This window comes from Somniosus microcephalus, chromosome 26, assembly GCF_052327205.1.
Source record: "Somniosus microcephalus isolate GS21.2 chromosome 26, FLI_Smic_1.0, whole genome shotgun sequence".
NCBI lineage: Eukaryota > Metazoa > Chordata > Chondrichthyes > Squaliformes > Somniosidae > Somniosus > Somniosus microcephalus.
The window spans coordinates 24,735,928-24,754,545 of NC_141012.1; positions in this window are offsets into that span (position 1 = coordinate 24,735,928).

Here is an 18,618-nt window from a genome sequence, read left to right on the forward strand (position 1 = left end):
AAAATGTCCTGGGAAAGCTGGGCCCACGCCCAAGTATTTATAATCCTTGGACGGCGCCACCAGCTGGTTGTCAAGTGTTATTTCATGAGTAGTTTCTTTATGATGATGAGATTTATAACATTGATCTTAGTAAAATGTCTGGCAGTGTAGAAAAATGTTTTTTTTCGTGTGCTGTCTAAACATTTCTATTGCAATTTTGCTCTGGGCATTAATTGTTCTTGCTGGGAACTCTTGCCATTTTTTCAGGGGTTTGGCTGTCAATGCTTCCCTTCAATATCCTTGGCTGCTGCTGGCACCATACAAAGTGGTGAACATGGACATTCTTCTCAGAGTACTGAATGTGCTGGATGCTTCAGATCAGGAAGAGGAGTTCGTGAATAGAGGTGCTATGAGACCCGATGTATTTTGTCCACATTCTGCCTGTATACATTGCATTTAAGAGCATAGAAATTCTCTTCGGTCTGTGGGGTATTTGATGGTATTTGATAACTTGTTCGTGCACAGTGTTCTACAGAGAGGGATGATCTGTACAGATATAACATTTCAACAGGTATTTTCTCGAGCCTCATTTCATTAACAATTCATATGACAGCTGTCAGAGTTGTGTTTCACTTCTCATCCATGTGGGGGTGACTGGAATATTTAATATTGATTATCAGACAGTAGAGAAAGAGTTTGAGTTTTCATTGAAGATTCTTTGTTTGTTGTAACAGATCTGCTTTTTATTTATGGGGTTCTGTATCAATTTACATTTTTAATAAATTTGACTGGTAGCCTTAGCCTGAACCATAAGATCTGTCAGAATGGTATTCTTGCAAATATTGGCGTGATCAGAAGAATATGGTGAGCACGCCATCATCTGTCCAGTGTATAACCTGAGAAATATGTAATTGTTGGACTTGCTGCATATTAATTAATTCATTTAATACTTCTGATCTGTAATTTTCATAAGAGGCATGGTCACTGCTCTGTTACTGTGAGCATTGGCCACTGCCAGTTTTGCCAATGGGAGTTTGGTAATACTTAGGAACTTTATCAGTTTTCAAAATACATCTTTGCTCTATTTTGAAAACTCATTGTCAGTAAATTTCTCGTAATAAGTGTTGCGGTAACTGTCACTTAACAACCTAATGGTGGGCCAGTGATCCTTTTGCAGCCTACAGGGTTATGCGACTAATTGCCCCTGATTAAAATGAAAAGCTCTCAGGTTGATAGTTGTTGCTTGAATCATTATTGGACGTGTATTTAAGCTCTGATTGTGAGCAGAAAATTTGAAAAAAAAAACAACAGATGCTGTAAATGAATGAAAAAATGGGCTTCATTATTTGAAAATGGGAGCTGGTCCCATGTTTACTGGAAAATTTTAACAATTCATCTTAGCAAGTGACAACCATTAGCTGATCATCACTGATCTCATCTGACAACAATGAGCCTGATGAGGATAGCCTGGCTCATTGAAGTGCTCGTTAATCTGGTGTCTCCAAACAGGTTTCCATAATCTACAAACCTAGAGGGATTGCCATATGCCCTAGCTCGCTTTCAACACCAACTGAAATAAAAATTCAAAGGTGCTACTTCTACACTGGTGATCAGTACACCAAATATTATGCTAAATAAGCAATATCCATTGAATTGTTTACCTGATCCCAAATAATAAATGGCTCCGTGGCAGCATCACAAATCGTGCTGTACAATTGAAAGCCTGAGTAAATCTCAATTATCCTGTTACTGCCTCACAGTAAAAAACAGCCTCTTGAACCATCACGTGGGCTGGTATCACAAATTTATTTCACAAATGCTTGCTTTATGCGTGTAGCACAAGGAATTTAAGTAGCTTTGAGACTGGAAAGTCATCAGGAATTTTGAATTTACAATTTTCTAAATTGAAACTCTGAATATTGTTAGATGAATAATAGATAGCTAAGAGAGGAGCCAGTGAACTTGTATAGACTGCCTAATGTTCAGTTTCACGGAATATGATATCATTAGAATGCCCACCAATAATGTGGTAGTCTTTATCTCCCTCTTAGCAATCATCATATTCCGCATTGTCACATCCATTCCTGTACAGTCAATTCTTCTCAAACCTTGTTAATAGGTAATAGGGGGTATAGGTTCAAATATATGAAAGGCTAATTTAGGATTGACGTCAAGAAGTTTTTCTTCATGGAAAGGTTGATTAACACTTGGTGTGAACTTTTGGCTAGGATAGTGAAGGCAGAAGCCTTGGAGTCATTTAGAAGACAATTGTATTCTGTGATGAGAGAAATGCAGGTTTCTCTAGATGAATGAGCTAAGGTAGGCTCAATGGCCATCCTCATCTGTAAGCTTGTGTGATCTTGAATAGTGAATAAGCCGCTGTCTGTAACATCTTGGTCATTTTTTTACGAGTATTAAATCATGAAGGATTCAGATTAACCTTTTCATTGCTGGTATTGTTCATTCTGTATCACTATGTCTGCAAAACCAGCTTAATGTGATCTCAAAATTGTGCTCAATTATTACAACTTAACGATAACACTTTGTATTATGGCAAATGAGACGCCATGAATAAAATAAGACCTATAAGGGAGCTCCAGGGAATTGCTGAATCATAGACTTTCTGGATCCATTATATATTTTCTAATTTCAATAAATTAAGAAAAAAGACTTGCATTAAGATAATAATTTTTGGGTACTAGACTGAAAAGCAAATTATTAAAAAAAAATCTATGCAAACCTGTTTGGAGGTTTACATTCTCTCCTTGATGTATTCCAATCACAACACATCCTCAGGCACTGATAGCTCAGAATTATTGAACATTTTTTCCCACTTGTTGTTCTTACCTCTATATATTTAGCTACTTTCAATGTTAAAGGCTACTAATGAACACCTGAACGTTAGGTATTTATCTGAGAACTGAGTAGCAATATCTGTGCAGACTCTGTACACCAGACCAGCAACAATATCTATGCAATAAACAATACTTACTCCCAGACTTGGTGGGCGCACGCAAGAATGGACGTGATGCTTTATGTGAACTTCATATAAAATGAGGTTTCAAATCTTTACAAGGGACAGGAAAGTTGATTGGAAGGGGGACAGAGGTTGGCATAATGAAAGAGTGTTCAAGAGGGACTCTCGGCCGAACCATGGGTTGGCTTTATTTGGGTGAAAACATGTTGCACTTTATAGAATCGACGAATATTTGTTAAACCTCCTCATTGCTTCAAAAGAAGGAAATTGATAAAGAACTCTTCAGAGAAATAAAGAGAGCAGCAGAGGAAGGGGGAGCAGTAAATATGGACACTATAAAACAGCCTAAATTAAGTGGAATGATGGAAAACTTCAAAATGGAGGCGATACATTCAGGAAGTTAATGGAGCAGCAGGTTAAAGAGGGTATCAGGGAAGAGGTCATGGCTGATCTGCTATTTAATAGTGAGCTTGAGGTGGTGTAAAATTTAGAGTTTGGGAAGTACATGAACAGCAGTGATCATGAGGCCATTACACTCACCCTTGTGACACAGGTTGGGGATAATAAAACTAATGTTCCCAGTGATAGAAGAAATGATTGTAAGGCAACGATGGAAGAAATGGAAAAGATAAATCAGGAAATAAATCTGGGTAGGAGGAAACAGACCCTTGAACAAAATATGAATCTTCCTATTGGTATATTGGAGATCCATACCATGTAGTAACTGAGGCATAACATAACAAACCTCAAACTGAAAGCATTAACTACAGAGCTTGGAGCAGGAAATACATTTTGCAAAGCTCATTGCGTGCAAGGGTTGTATCAGAGGACCTGGAGAAAGTGAATGTGATTACAATCTTTAAAAAGGTCAGAGGTGTGATCCTGGGAATTATAGTGCTATTAACTTGACAGCTGCAATGGAAAAATACTGAGGTTTATTATAAAAGAAGTAATTTAAAAGCATCTAGCGAGAATAAAAGTGATAAATCCAAGCCAAAGTGGGGATATAAGAGGCAGGTTGCATCTAATGTTGTTTTGGCTTTGCTGAGGAGGCAACAGAATTAGAGCTAAGGTGGCAGATGTTATGAGGCTTTGTATTAACTTCCAGGTATTTGAAAATTCTCTGCCAAATTGGGGATTTTGGGAAAAATCAGGTTTGTGGCTCAGTTTCTAACTAATGATTATTACATGTTTAATGCAAGTCATGAGATCATCTGATCTCCCTCAAACCACAAGCTAACCCTTTTCTCTGGGGGAGAAATTCAGTTGGTTAATGCCTGGCGGGGGCGCTAACGGGGCGCTAATGCAGTGGTGCCGGGGCGAGGCGAATCCAGCACCGCACGCCAAATCCAGTCATCCCTTAGTGCCGCCGCTAACAGTTAGCGCCTGGGGCTTTAGCATCAGGCAGATCGTGATGTCAGTGAGCGTGCAACACTCACTGGGCGCCCGATCTGCCAAATTGATTATCGCCCCCTGCCTTAGCGCCTCGCCCCGACAATGACAGGGAGAGGAGGCGTGAGGCGGGTGGATGGTGGCTCCAGGGGCGATATTTAAAAGGATGAGTCGCAGCTGTCAGGTTAGTGCTGTTTCACTGCTTCCTTGTCAGTTTGAGATTGTGCAACAGTTTAATTGAGTCATTTAAAGGTTTTTTACTTTCAGGAGTATTGTGGCTACTCAAAATTAGTGACATTTATTCTGACAAGATATCAAAGTGCTGCACTTCCTTACATTAATAGGGGCTGTACTGGGAGTCGACCTCGCCCTCTAGGATCTGCTGCGGAGGGAGCAGAGGCAGCGAGAAAGATTGGAACATGTGGCCAGAGGGAGGAGGCGGGCCATCAGGGCTCTCAACAGGTGGCCTTACCCTCCGAGGGTATCCCGACAGCACTTCTCCTACCTTCACTTAAGCGAGGAGCAGTTTATTAGACGGCTCCGCTTCACCAAGGAGGTGGTCACAGAACTCTGCCACCTCCAACAACCAGACCTCCAGATCAGGGTGACCACGGCTCTCCCAGTGGCAGTCAAGGTCACCGTCACCCTCAATTTCTTCGCCAGCAGATCCTTCCAGTCTGCAGCAGGAGATATAGCTAACATCTTGCAGTTTGCCGTCCATCGCTGCATCCAGGAGGTCACAGAGGCTCCCTATAGTAGGAGAAGGGACTAAATTTCCTTCCCCATCACCAGAGAGAAGCAGGATGAGCGTGCATGTGGCTTTGCCAGGATACCGGGATTCTCCATGGTTCAGGGCGCCATTGACTGCACCCACGTGGCTTTGCCGGCACCGCATAACAATCCTGAGATCTTCCGTAACCGTAAAGGCTACCACTCACTTAATGTGCAGTTGGTGAGCCACCACACACAGTGAATCCTCAATGTCAATGCCCGCTTTCCTGGCAGCAGCCACGATGCCTTCATCCTGTGCCAGAACAGTGTGCCAGCTCTGTTCCAGCCACTACATCAAGCTCGCAGCTAGCTGGTCGGACACAAGGGCTATCCGCTCTCCACCTGGCTCATGATTCCCCACCTCAACCTCAAAACTCCTGCTCAGCACTCAAATAATGAGAGCCATGCTGCCACCAGGAACATCATCGAGCAGACCATCGGGGTGCTCAAGCAACGGTTCCGCTGCCTTGACCACTCGAGGGAAACCCTCCGGTACTACGCTGAGCAGGTGGTGTGCTGCATGCTCGACAACTTGGCCATCATGAAGGCCCAGCCCTTACCATCAGGGATTGCCGGACCACCTGAGGAGGAGGAAGAGGGAGAGGAGGAGGAGAAGGAGGATGAGGAAAAGGAAGAAGACGAGGAAAAAGAGCGAGGGAGGAGGCAGCCACTCAATTGGCCTTCCAGAAGGGCTGTCCATGACCACCTCATCAGACTGCAGTTCCAATAAATTAAACCCCAGATCCCCGTTGCTCACCACATTCCCATCATTCCATCCCTGTCGCAGGCCATATCATAGCGCAAAGCTGAAATGAGAGACACCACAAAATCATCCAAAGCCAATTAATAAATTTATCAATAATCAGTGAACACATATTTACAACAACAATATTAAATATTCACCCTTGTGCAATCCCTTAGTGCCTCTCGTTACTGTGCCTTTGCCTACTCTCGTGCGTCTTCGTGCTGGCCCAGTGGCTGCAGCAGGGCTGGTGGAAGGCTGCTGAGTGTCCGTGCGGGAGACTTCAGATGGCCTTGCAGGACATCCTCGATCAGCTCTAGGCCTGGAAGGCCCAGCTGTAGACTGCACCACCTCAGCATGGGTGGCAGCAGTCTGGGCTGGCTGGATGACAGGCAGCGACAAGGGCAATGGTGGAGTGCCAATGGTGGGAGCAGGAATGCTGTCATCCTGAGAGAGGACAGCAGGTTCCTGCTGCACTGACCCACTTCCTCTCCCCCGGGGCAGCACCTCAGCATCACTACAAATCTGTTGGAGCACAGATTGCTGGCCTGCTGCGACATTGTGAAAGCCCCAGTGGACGGTGGTCGACCCAGCCATGCTGACAGCAGTCAGAGCTTGCGTGGCATCAAACTGAGACTGCATGAGAGCAGTCTGAGGATCGATGGCACCAACCATAGACTGCATTACGGCTCTAAGACGTTGCGTGGCTTCTGCCTGTGCTGCAATGGAAGCTGCGACATCGCCCATCACATGCGGCATCAGGTCTGGGTCACCATGGTCTCTCGGAGAGTCCACCATCCTTTGCAGACTGGAAATGATGGGTTCCATGGTGTGCGCAGAGCCTTGTGCAATTTTGGAGATGGACTCTTCCACGCTCCTTACCATTGTCGTAAGGCTCTCGGGCACCCTTGCCATTGCACCTATGATCTCCGTGTTCATGTCCATCACCCTTCTTCTAAAGGCATCCCCATCGAGGTCCTCTTTTGAGACCTGTGCAGCAGAACTCGCGCGCGATCTCACCCTCCAGGGAGCTGACTCCAGAGCTACCCTTTCCCCCTGGCCTTGCTGCAGCCCGCTCGTCCCCAGTGCATCACCCTGTGCAGATCCCACTACTATACCAGCCTCTAAAGAATGCGTAGTGCCAGTATCTGAGCTGGTGCCTGCGGGTGAGACATGCAGTGTCGCGGTGTATTTTTCCTCCTCCTCTTCTCCCACCTCGCTCTCTCTGGTGCCCTCAGGGACAGGCTGCTGAGATGCTTCCTGATTATCTGAAAGCATAAAGGCACAAGTGTTGGGTTAAGGTGAGGGGAGGGGGCAGGAAGGGAGAAAGGCAAGCATATAATATGATTAGCTGGAAAGTGGGAAAGGCTTGTGGGGTGAGGGAGAAGTGGGATGTGAGAAGAAGGAGTAGGGATGAACATACCGTTGTTGGTCCCAAGGGGGTCAATGTCGCTGGTGGCCACGGCGCCCACCACCTGGCGCCCAATGATTTGCAGCACTCTTTGCTCCAGCTCAGACAGTGGTTGGGTGTCAGGTTGTCCCCTGCCTGTGCGCTCCTGCTCCCTCCTGTTGTGAGTGACCTTGGCCTGCAAGAGAAAGGAAAGTGTGTGAGCGAGTGTGGAGCAATGTGTTTGGGTGATGTGCCTGCCATAGTTGAATAGCTGTCATTGTGTGCAAGGTGTGAAATGTGGGTGTGAGTGGAGATTGTTGGTGGGTGAGTGCTGGGGGTGTGGTACTTTGGACAGTGTGTGCAGACTGAGGTACAGATGGTGGTATGTAGCATTTGTTGAAGCAGAGACTCACCCTGACCACCCGAGTGAGGATGTTAAATCTCTTCCTGCACTGTGTGTGGATCCTGGGGACCACAGTGCTGCCCGAGACCTGCTGGGCTACCTTCCTCCACATGACGCGGAAGACTTGTGACGAGGGCCTCCTGCCACTTGCTGGGTAGAGCACCGCCCTCCGTCTCTCCACAGCGAAGACCAAGGCCTCCAATGCTTGGTCGCAGAATCTGCGAGCTCTCTCCCTGGGCCGTTGATCTGCCATAATGACACCTCCTTCAGTGGTCCAGTTCCTTCTCCTTGGCCTTCTGCTGCTTGCTGAGACAGCTGCAGAACCAGCAATGCTGAGAATGAGGTTCGGAAGCATGATTCAACCTCCCCTTTAAGAACTGGAAAGAGCCTGTGGCAATGATGACCAGCGCTTAGACTGCACCTGAAATTGTTTAGTGCTTTGAGTCTAATGCCACTGAGCTAGGTCATTAGTGCTTGATTTAGTGCTCCAGTCCTTTCTTTGAGCGCTAACACTTAATTTAGCATGCACTCTGAATCATTAGCACCTGGCGCTAAATCTCTAACTTTTCAAAAGCTAGCGCCCAATGCTTGGCTATAGTGAATTTCTCCCCCTCTCTCTTTCATTTCAGCTTCTGAGAGTGTCGACACCCCTCAGCCAGTGGAGGAAGTGAAGCCTAGCCCCCCAGAAGATGCACTGTCACTTGATCTGACTCTCGCAAGCACCAGCTCAGATATTGTCACCACTAATTTTAGAGGCTAGATTAGAGGAGGTATCTGCACGTGGTGACTCACCGGGCACAAGTGCACAGGAGCTAGGGCAAGGGGATAGGACATCGCAGGTGCCAGCTCGCCGGAGGGTGAGGTTGTATACTAGTTCTGCTGCAGAGGACTTAGATGCAGACTTCAAGGGCCCAGTCTACTGAAGAAGGTTGAAGGGCATCTATCAGGCAATGCTAAGTGCACTTGGCAGCCCGCCAGAGAACTTACACACAATGGCCCAGAACTTCGGGTCTCCACGGGTGAGTACACACAGGGTACTCACCCGTAGGCCCAATGGAAGTGCTGGTTTCCTGCATGCACTGTGCATGCACAGGAAACCGGCACTTCTGTTCCCCTGAAAGCAGGGGTTCAGAGTTCGAACGCGTGCGCAGGAGGCTGCGCATCAAACTTACGTTTTTTTTACAGGTTTTCCTGGGAGGGTAAGTCTCCAGAATTTACACATTTAAAAAGCAGGCGTAAGGCCTGCTTTTTACAAGGTAAGTGGTGAATTAATTAAAATTAAAACACTTTTTCCACAGGTTTATTATTTTTAAATATTTTAAAGCAAGGTAAGTTTATTTTTAGCCCCGTTAGAAAATTTTCAAAAATTTTCAAAAATTTAAATTATTGTTTAAAATAGTTATTTCATGTAATTTATAGCTTATTTAAAAAATGTGATTTAAAAAAAAATGTATTTGAAGATTTAGTGATGTTTTGGGGCCCGTAGTATTTATAAGTTTTGACAGCTCTTCCTGTCAAACTTATGAATGGACCATTCCCTGCTCCGATTGGCTCCCCATGGCCCACGTGATCCCAGGGGACGTATCAAACTAACTGCGCCTCTGGGATACGCAAGCACAGCGTGCCGGTAGTTGGAGCAGGCCCCGGATCGGAATTCCACGTGGGCCCACAGCTCAACGGCCGGCACGCTAGGTAAGTGCAGGTCGGGGGCTTACACCCGCGGGAAGCCCCCGACCCGAATTTCTGGGCCAATGTCACAGAACGTGGAGGAGTCCAGCTCCAACTTGTCTCAAGGCTTTGCGCAGAGCATGGAGACCATTCTGCCCAACATGGTCAGACCCATCAACATCACAGTGGCGGCTACCATGACGGAGCTTGTTATGTTAGCGCAGAGAGCTTACACAGTAGCTCAGACTGCTGCCATGAAAGCTCAGATGGCAGACATCATGGCTTTGGGAGCCACTGTTGAAAGGGGTGACACATCGCTCCTGCACTCTGTTCTCCAGCACAGCCCTAGGAGTGCTGAGGTGCCACTCACCCGGGAAGTGGCCTTGGCTCCATGGGAGGGACGCGTGCAGCCCTCTCGCAGGGTGGTGGCATGCCTGCTCCCCCACCAGCCACGCCGCCAGTGCCCTTGCTGGTGCCACTCAGCCAGCCGGCCCAGACTGCTGCAGCCCACGCTGAGATGAACAACATTGCCAATCTATAGATAGTTTCAGTAGCATAAACAAATGTTAGTCAAGGACATATTGCTCCAGTTTTGAAAATCAGTCTAGTTCAACCATTGAAAGAAATGCTGAAGCTGAATTTGCTTGTCAGCTGACAAAATAATCAATGTCCTATTATATGATTTTCTACAGACTTTTAAGTACCACGAGAGGAATATTAAGAGCTATTGAAAATTTGTAGAACCTCCTAGTGTGTTGGACAATTGTAAACCTCTCAGTTTATATTTGGTTTGAAAATGCATGACCTTCAGAGAGTTACTATTTGGATTCCAGAACAGTAACCATTAAACACCAATATAGTTAAATGAAGGCCTCACCTGCGTCTGCCTCATCTATATTCATTAATGAGGGCCCTTTATGTTCCCATAAATTTCTCTGACAACATAAGTGCTAATGCACACACTGTAAAATATCAGAGCCACATCACAGAGATTGTGTTTTCTGATTGCATATTTCCCCTGTAATGCTAACCTCTGTCTTGTAAACAAACAGAGCAGGGTTTTATGGAGTGTTTCATCCTATAAAAGTAATAAATGAGATTATGAGGTTACTCCATTTTCAGGCACCTTTTAATTTAATGAAAATATCCCCTTTATTAATTATAATGGCAATGTCTTAAGTTTGTTTGTTTCCCTCTGCTTCACTCCTTAAGGCGCTGACTGTTTTGAGCTACTGACAGTCGTCTGGTACCATGCCCAAGTGTTGTTTTAAAACAACCTTCTGTTGTTCACTTGAGTAGCAACGAATTCAGTCTTCTGGTTAGAATCATTTTATTCTTTAACTTCAACATAAAAAGCAATTTACAAGCGGGGTATTGTCACAGATAGAGCTCGAGAGCATAGACAGGCGTTCCTTCTCGTGCTGCTTGAACAAAGGAAAAAGCTTATATTTATACACTGTTTTCTTATCAAACTGGAACTGGCATTGCCTTATATAGTAGTCTGTGGCTACTGCCAAGTACAGAGACACAAATCTACATTTTCTTCAATTATACATCAACAACCTTGCACGTTAGATGCCTTGTCCTTTTTATGGTAAGCATGACCCTTCTAGTCTCCAGACATTTTTATTATAAGCATAACATTTACTAATCGAAACATTCTATTATGAACATATCCAAGGCTGGTTGATTGCGAACACTGGCTGTTGCTAAGTGAAATCTGTATCTCTCTCTCTAATGATGCCAACTACCTTTTTATCCCCCTATATTGAATGAACTAAACATGACCACCTTTCGGAAGCTGAGTTCCATATGCCAACTCTGATCTTTCTTCCTATCTGATCCTTGACAGAAAACATTGCAACGTAATTCGACTAAGGAGGCATCATAAGCAAGCTTGATTCTATCCTCACCCAGTGCCTGCAAACTCGTTTCCAGCAGGAGTTACTGGGTGGCAAGCAGGAGCAGCAACTCTGGTGGATTGTTTGTCCTCTCCAGCACTGAGGCCGCTTACAGCATCTCAAGAGCTGCCCTGGCTCAGGTCAGCTAACTCAGTATGGACCGACTATTGGATCTGGGACCCTCTGGCCTGTATATCAAAATATAACTATGGCATATAAGAACATAAGAATTAGGAGCAGGAGCAGGCCATTCGGCCCCTCGAGCCTGTTCTGCCTTCAATAAGATCATGGCTGATCTTCGACCGCAACTCCACTTTCCCGCCCGATCCCCATATCCCTTGATTCCCCTAGAATCCAAGGCCATGAAATTCGGCTTCTTTGCGCCTGCCGTTAGCACCTCTGGGGGGCGTTAACGGGGCGCAAAGGGCTTATTGCCCGGGCGGGGCGTGCCTCCCGGGAAACTCGGTGGAGTGCTACTGAGGCGCTAACCGATAGAGCCGCGTCCCCGCAAGTAACGCCCCGGGCCGCTGCGCTGCCAGTGATGACTTCATCACCATGCGCCACGACCTCTTAGTGCCCCGCCACGACCCCTTACTGACCCACGGCAGAAATTTGGCTGCTCCCCACGAGACTGCCATGGGTGGTGTCAGCGCCAGCCTCGGGGGTCATGAGCCGGGCCGACCTCCACTTGCAGGGTGCTAATTTAAGGGAGGTGCGGCCACGACCCGCGCCGCCATTTTATTTTTTGGGCTGACCTCCAGGTCGGCCCTTGGCATAGTCCGTGGCCCCCATCGCACAGCCCAGCACCGCGTCTCAGTGCCAGGCCACATGGGCTGCAGCCTTGGCACCACGCCACTCTGGTGGGCTAGTGTGGGCCATCGGAGGCCCTGCAGAGCTTGCAGCATCCCTCCCCTTTAACGGAAGGGGAGGGGCGCTGACATGCGTCAGCACTACACGAAGCAGCCGTGCAGCGCTCCGCCACTACCACGCTTTGCGCCCTCAACACTGCCCCGAGAGGAAGTGGAGCGCCCAAGATAGCGCGCCGCTTCCTCGCCGGGGCAGTAAGCCGAATTTATCAGCAGGGGCAGTATTTACATAGAAACATAGAAACATAGAAGATAGGAGCAGGAGTAGGCCAGTCGGCCCCTCGAGCCTGCTCCGCCATTCGATGAGATCATGGCTGATCATCCAAACTCAGTACCCCGTACCTGCCTTCTCCCCATATCCCTTGATACCTTTAGCTCTAAGAAATATATCTAACTCCTTCTTGAATATATTTAAAGACTTGGCCTCAACCGCCTTGTGTGGTAGAGAATTCCACAGGTTCACCACTCTCTGGGTGAAGAAATTCTTCCTCATCTCTGTCCTAAATGGCTTACCCCTTATCCTTAGACTATGACCCCTGGTTCTGGGCTCTCCGACCATCAGGAACATTCTACCTGCATCTAGTTTTTCCAGACCTGTCAGAATTTTATAAGTTTCAATGAGAGCCCCTCTCATTCTTCTAAACTCTAGCGAGTATAAGCCCAATTGACCCAATCTCTCCTCATACGTCATTCCTGCCATCCCAGGGATCAGCCTTGTGAATCTTCACTGAACTCCTTCCAGGGCAAGAACATCCTTCCTCAGATAAGGCGGCCAAAACTGCACACAATACTCAAGGTGTGGTCTCACCAAGGCCCTGTACAACTGCAGCAGGACATCTGTAAGGGGTCTTTTTAACGAGCTTGTGGTGTGCGAGATCGATTCTTGATTTCACACTGCTCGTGAGCGGTTTCGAAGCGCTCCCCCCTCACTGATTCTAGACACTGGACTTATTGCCAGACTACCTTGATGTGTTGGCCCAACTTGTGACTCGGAAGACAAATGGATCAGGTGAGACAAGGTAAGTTTTAAAATTAATGGTTTCTTTATTTATAAGGAGAATAAAAACACAGGGAACAAAGAAACAACACAGACAAAATCATTAACACGCCTCCCAATGGGAGCTAAAATTTAACACACAAGAATTACTTTGACTATCTTAAAATACATCAATTCATTAGCTGCGGTATAATAAAACGGGGGTGGGGAAAACACGCGGTACAACGAAGGATAAATAACACTCCCAATTACAAAGCCCTTAATATTAAAAACCTCCCGTCTCTAAAGTATCCCTCTACTAGGTCAGCTAGGTGGAGTTGGGCCTCTATGCTCACCAGGGTTTTAAAACTGTCTTCGACCTTGGTGCTCCTGTAACTTCCGGGATTCCCGATTGATCTTCCTTCTGGGACGGGCTCCTGAACCTGCTCTCCTGCTCGAACTTGTAGATCCTCTGTGCTCCTTGAACCGTAATCGAACCTCCTAATCGGACCTCTCCACTCGAACCGTTCCACTTAACCTTAACCTCTCGTTGTTCTCTGCCTCCGATCGTACCTTCTGCCTGTCGATTTTCCCCCAACAGTTATACCGTTTCCTTGCCCTTATCTTTGGCGCCAAATCAGGGGTTTTCTTTTGTCAAAGTTTTGGGCTGGCTACTTTGACAAAAGCTGGTACTTTAGTTTAACGACTTTAATCGTGGCCGAAACCAAACTGATGGGTTATGTCCCGTGTCCCGCTGAGTTTGATGCAGATAATGGGTCTTGTCTGTGTTCTGTGATTTCAGTGATGGGTTTACGTTTATCTGGCAATTAACATGACCTTTTCAAGTGCAAGTCCTTTGTTTTTGACTTCGTTACTGCTGCTACCTTTATTACCATATCAATTGCAGTCAGTCTGGAATTTTCCAATCGGTGGTGACTCAGGTTTCTTTAAGGTATTGCAGTGGTATGTCCTTCTGAAATGAGTCATGTGATCTTCCGACTCCATCTTGTGTTCTTAAAAATGTGGCCATTTCAGGGGTTTTAAAATGTAGGCTGTATTTTCCTGGATTTTGCAAATCCTACAGTCCCCCCTGTGATACAATGGACATCTCGAATCGCCCTTTTGTATCATGAATGTTTTAGGGTGAGCATAAATCCGTTCCCTCCCCAGCTGACCTTCCCCGTAGTTTACCTGACTATGGAGTGTACCTTACACACACACTTTCCTCATCCCGAAACGGAGTTGAGTAGATATCACCCACCGGAGAAACATTTATACTATGTGCAGACTCGCATTAGAGTCATAACCCGATGCAACACAATCTTTATTATAATACACAAAAAAAGATGGGAAAATAAGGTAGTTACACGGGCGAGTCCCTGTTTATGCTGACATAGTGGTCCCGCCAAGTCTGCTGACTAGGGAACTCCCTGTCGTGTCCCTTCCTCCTGCACTGGACACAGACCAGGTACAGAACGATCCCTATCTGGCACACCACTAAAATGTGGGAAGCCAGTCTAACCCATGATGGGATCTCTATATTATCAAAGAGGTCCCACCATGGTGGAACCACTATGTCTAGGATTTTTGCCCCTATGTCGATGGTCTTCTGCTCTAAAGTATAGAAGTGCTTCTGGGAGACAGTAACTGCTTTCAGCAGTTCGGTTAGATGTTCTGGGAGAGGGGGAATTATGAAACCAAAGTGGGCCACGTACTTCTGGAGATCGATGAAGTTCTCCTTGACAGTGAGGTGCACAGTGGATGGCTCAGGGATCGGGATAATCCGCAGCTGTGCCACTTGAACTACTGCCTTGGGTTTGAAACAGAAGCTGCTTTCACTGACCACGCACCAGCCATGCTGTCCGTGCCGGTAGTGGGACGCTGCGGTGGTGACACAGTATGTCCCACCTCCTATGTATGCCACCTGTGGGGGAACATGGCCCTGTGCCATGGCTTCCATGGTGCAATTGATAGGGTTAGCGTCAGCAGAACTGAACCCGCACTGTGGTGTTGAATAGGCATTCAAGTGCTGGGGACACAGGATTATGTGTGCTCCCCGGCTATGGCACCCCGAGAGGTCAGTACCCGTCATAGCATGCTCCCACTTAATGACGTAGGGTGGGACCGCTGCAAAACGGACGTGTGCTCCCCCCCGAATGACTCCAATGTTCACCACCCTATACACCGGCGCAGGTCGGGCCGCCCTACTCATTACTGGGATCCGCATGACAACCCCCATGATGGTGTGGTTGGAGCGACCACAGTCCACAGGGACTGGGTAGGCCTCAGAAGCGAGCCGGAGCTGGCACGGACTCAACGCGTTCTCAAAGGTGTGGAGGGCTGTGAGGTGCTTGTTGCTGATCCAGGAGGGGACCAAACCCTGCTTTAAGTCCTCCAGATTGCTGCGGCCCTCGCCCAGCAACCATGCCCCGTACAGTACGCACACCTCATTCTGGGCAGCCTGATCTGAGGCATTCCTGTCCTCCCTAATGAGAGCGTTGACCGTCCGAGCCTGCTTCTCCAGCTCTGCTATGATCTCCTTTAAATGGAGAGTCATAGCCTGATCCTCATGGAGCTCCGAATCCACCACCCGGTTTTCGTCCGTGAGGATTCCCTTCAACTGGGCCTTTAACCCGTTAACCTGCCGTTGTAATTCGATGTCGTCCATACTATTTATGATGGATGACCCAGTGTTGAACCCTGTGAACCAGTCGTTCACGGCGCCCCTTCTTTGTCTCCCCACTTGCTCCCATTCCTTGTGGCCCTCGGTGTAGAGTTCGGTTCTATTGACCCCCGTGAAGTCAAACTCGTAAAACTTCTGCAGGGTCTCTTTCAGCAGGGCCTGATACAGCCTTGCCGTTTCTACGGGGCACCATTCCGGCAGGTGCACCTCGGTCAGGTTGAGGATGACCGAGGCCACCGCGTAATGGACCCCCTGATAGGCCATTTGGTCAGTGGAAACTAATACTAACCCGTTCCCTGGTCCCTTGGTGGTGGTGGGGCATCCCTCTGCTACCGTCCGTGGTGTTTGGGTCGTGGGCAGGGGCTGTCGGGGGCGGGTCACTAGCTCAGTGGCATTAACCGCGATTGGGGAGTAGGGGACCGCGCATGCATCCAAGCGCGATTCCCAGTCTATCCCCCTCCCGTTATCTTGCCACTGGCTGTGGAAAATGATGGAAACACCTGTGGGGCAGACTTTCTCTGAACCCCACATACACACGTAAATCCCCTGATCGGGTTCCCACCATTTATCCCAGCACACTGTCAACCCTCCCTGGGTCCCTGTGATAGTCCGGTGAGTGTCGTTCCCTAACCTTTCCCATTTTACTCTGGGGTTCCCCATGTCCCTGCTCAGTTTCCTGAGCCACCACCACCTATCCAGGGGGACGTTCCCCCTGCAGGTTAGGCAAATACGCTTCCCCACGGTCACACTAATCCGCGTGGCCTGGATCTTGATCCAAGGACACGACAGAGAGACCTCTCCGTAGGCGAAGCCGGTCTCGCTCGAATATTTCGTGGAGTTCGACCCCAGCCATCCGGGCCAGTTGCCCTCGTGGGTGTACCCAGCGACTTCCTCTGCTTCGTGCAGGCCCTGCCCGTCGTGGGCCAGAGGCGCAGTTTCCCCGGAGCAGCCAAAGATACGGTGATCCTCCGTCTCTCCCCTCCAGGCGACGTTGAGGCCCACCAGGGCCGCGAGGATGATGCCTCCTACTGGCAGCATCTTGTTACTGTCTGGCGGAGAGATAAAAAAAAAAGGTTTCAAGCCGGGCTCCCTGGGCTCCTCGGCTTGGGTGCGGGGTGAGTGGGTCCCGCGACCCTAGCTCACCTAAAACTTGCCACATTCTATCGCTCCAAAGTGCTACCATACTTCCAGAAGACCACTTACTTATTTACCGAAATTACAATTAAACTAACCTTATTACCCCAAAACTATATATATATATACATCTACCGCCCGTCTCCGGACGGCCAGCTTATAACCTGTGGGGACCATCGCAGGCCTCCCCCTGCTGCGTTCCCACATCGGTCTCAGCTGCTGGTCCCTGGCCGCCCGTGGCTGCTGGCTGTGGACCGTTTAAACTTCCCGCAGCTTTCTTCCGGGGGGTCCCTTTTGTGGAAGCCGGCGACCAAACCTTCCTCGGTTGCGGTTTCCTATTTGACCGTCTGAGGGTCACCACATGTGAGGCTTCCTTGTGGGTCGGACCCTTGGCTGGAGCTTTGGCCCTGGCTGCAGCCCGTGGCTTCCCCACGACTGCCGGCTGTGGGCTTCCTCCCGCAGGCTCCGCCTCCCTAGGCTCTGGGTCAGCGGCAGGCACCTCTCCGCTACCTGGGACTCCAGGTCGAGAGTCTCCGCCCCCAGACGCCACCTCTCTGATGCTGTACTCAGGGGCAAGACCTAAGACCTCCGGCTCCTCCCCTTCACCGCAGTCGGGGGCTGGACCTTCGTCCTCCGACTCGGCTTCCTTCCTAAAAACCGGGGCGGGACCTAACCTTGCTGGCTCCCCCCTCTCCCGTGACCAGGGACAGGACCTAGGACCTCCGGCTCCTCCCCTCTCCTGTGACCAGGGACAGGACCTATGACCTCCGGCTCCTCCCCTCTCCTGTGACCAGGGACAGGACCTATGACCTCCGGCTCCTCCCCTCTCCTGTGACCAGGGACAGGATCTAGGACCTCCGGCTCCTCCCCTCTCCTGTGACCAGGGACAGGACCTAGGACCTCCGGCTCCTCCCCTCTCCTGTGACCAGGGACAGGACCTATGACCTCCGGCTCCTCCCCTCTCGGGTCCCAGAACAATGGGGGAGTCTCCCGTGTGGACGGGACAACTCCTCCCCTCACGCAGGCTGCTCGTCCTGCCTGTGTGACCTGCGGCTGCAGCCCCCCTGCAGTTTTTCTCTTCCATCCGTCATACCGAAGCGGACATAGGTAGACGGGCTGCGCAGGCTCCAGTCATTGCTGGCCACTTTGGGAAGGGGTTGGGGGAACTGCCGGACCGGTGGTAGCAGCTACTTTTCCCTTGGTGAGGACAAATAATCTCACCGAAGCCAGCAGCGCCTCCAGCAGCTCTGGAGGCACAGTTGACTCCGTCTCTCTCTCTGGGGCAGGGGTCGGGAGTGTGGCCTGGGCTTGGTCTGGGTCTGTGGGGACCTTTCCCCTTGTGTCCTTCCAGGGATTCTTACATTCCCTGCGCCAATGCCCCTACTTCCTGCAACCGTAGCACGTTTGTCTGCCTTGGTTGGGACGGCTCCCTTCCTGGCGCCACTCTTTACGGGGCTGGTCACCAGGCCTGACCTCACAAACCTTCCCTTTTTGCTGGGGTGTCTCACTATCCCTCCCGTTTCTAAAGGTGACGGTGAGTTGGCGGATCACTGTCCCCTCCGTGGTCTGAGGGTTTCGGGGGTCGAACCAGGCCATTGCCTGCGTTCGAACACGGGGCAGGGAGTTATTCATCAGGCACCTGAGCCAGTGGACTAACTGGTCCCTGTTCAGGTGCTCTCGCACCGGCATTCCCGGGCACGCACCCCGGTAGACTGGCCACAGCCTGTCCGCGAACG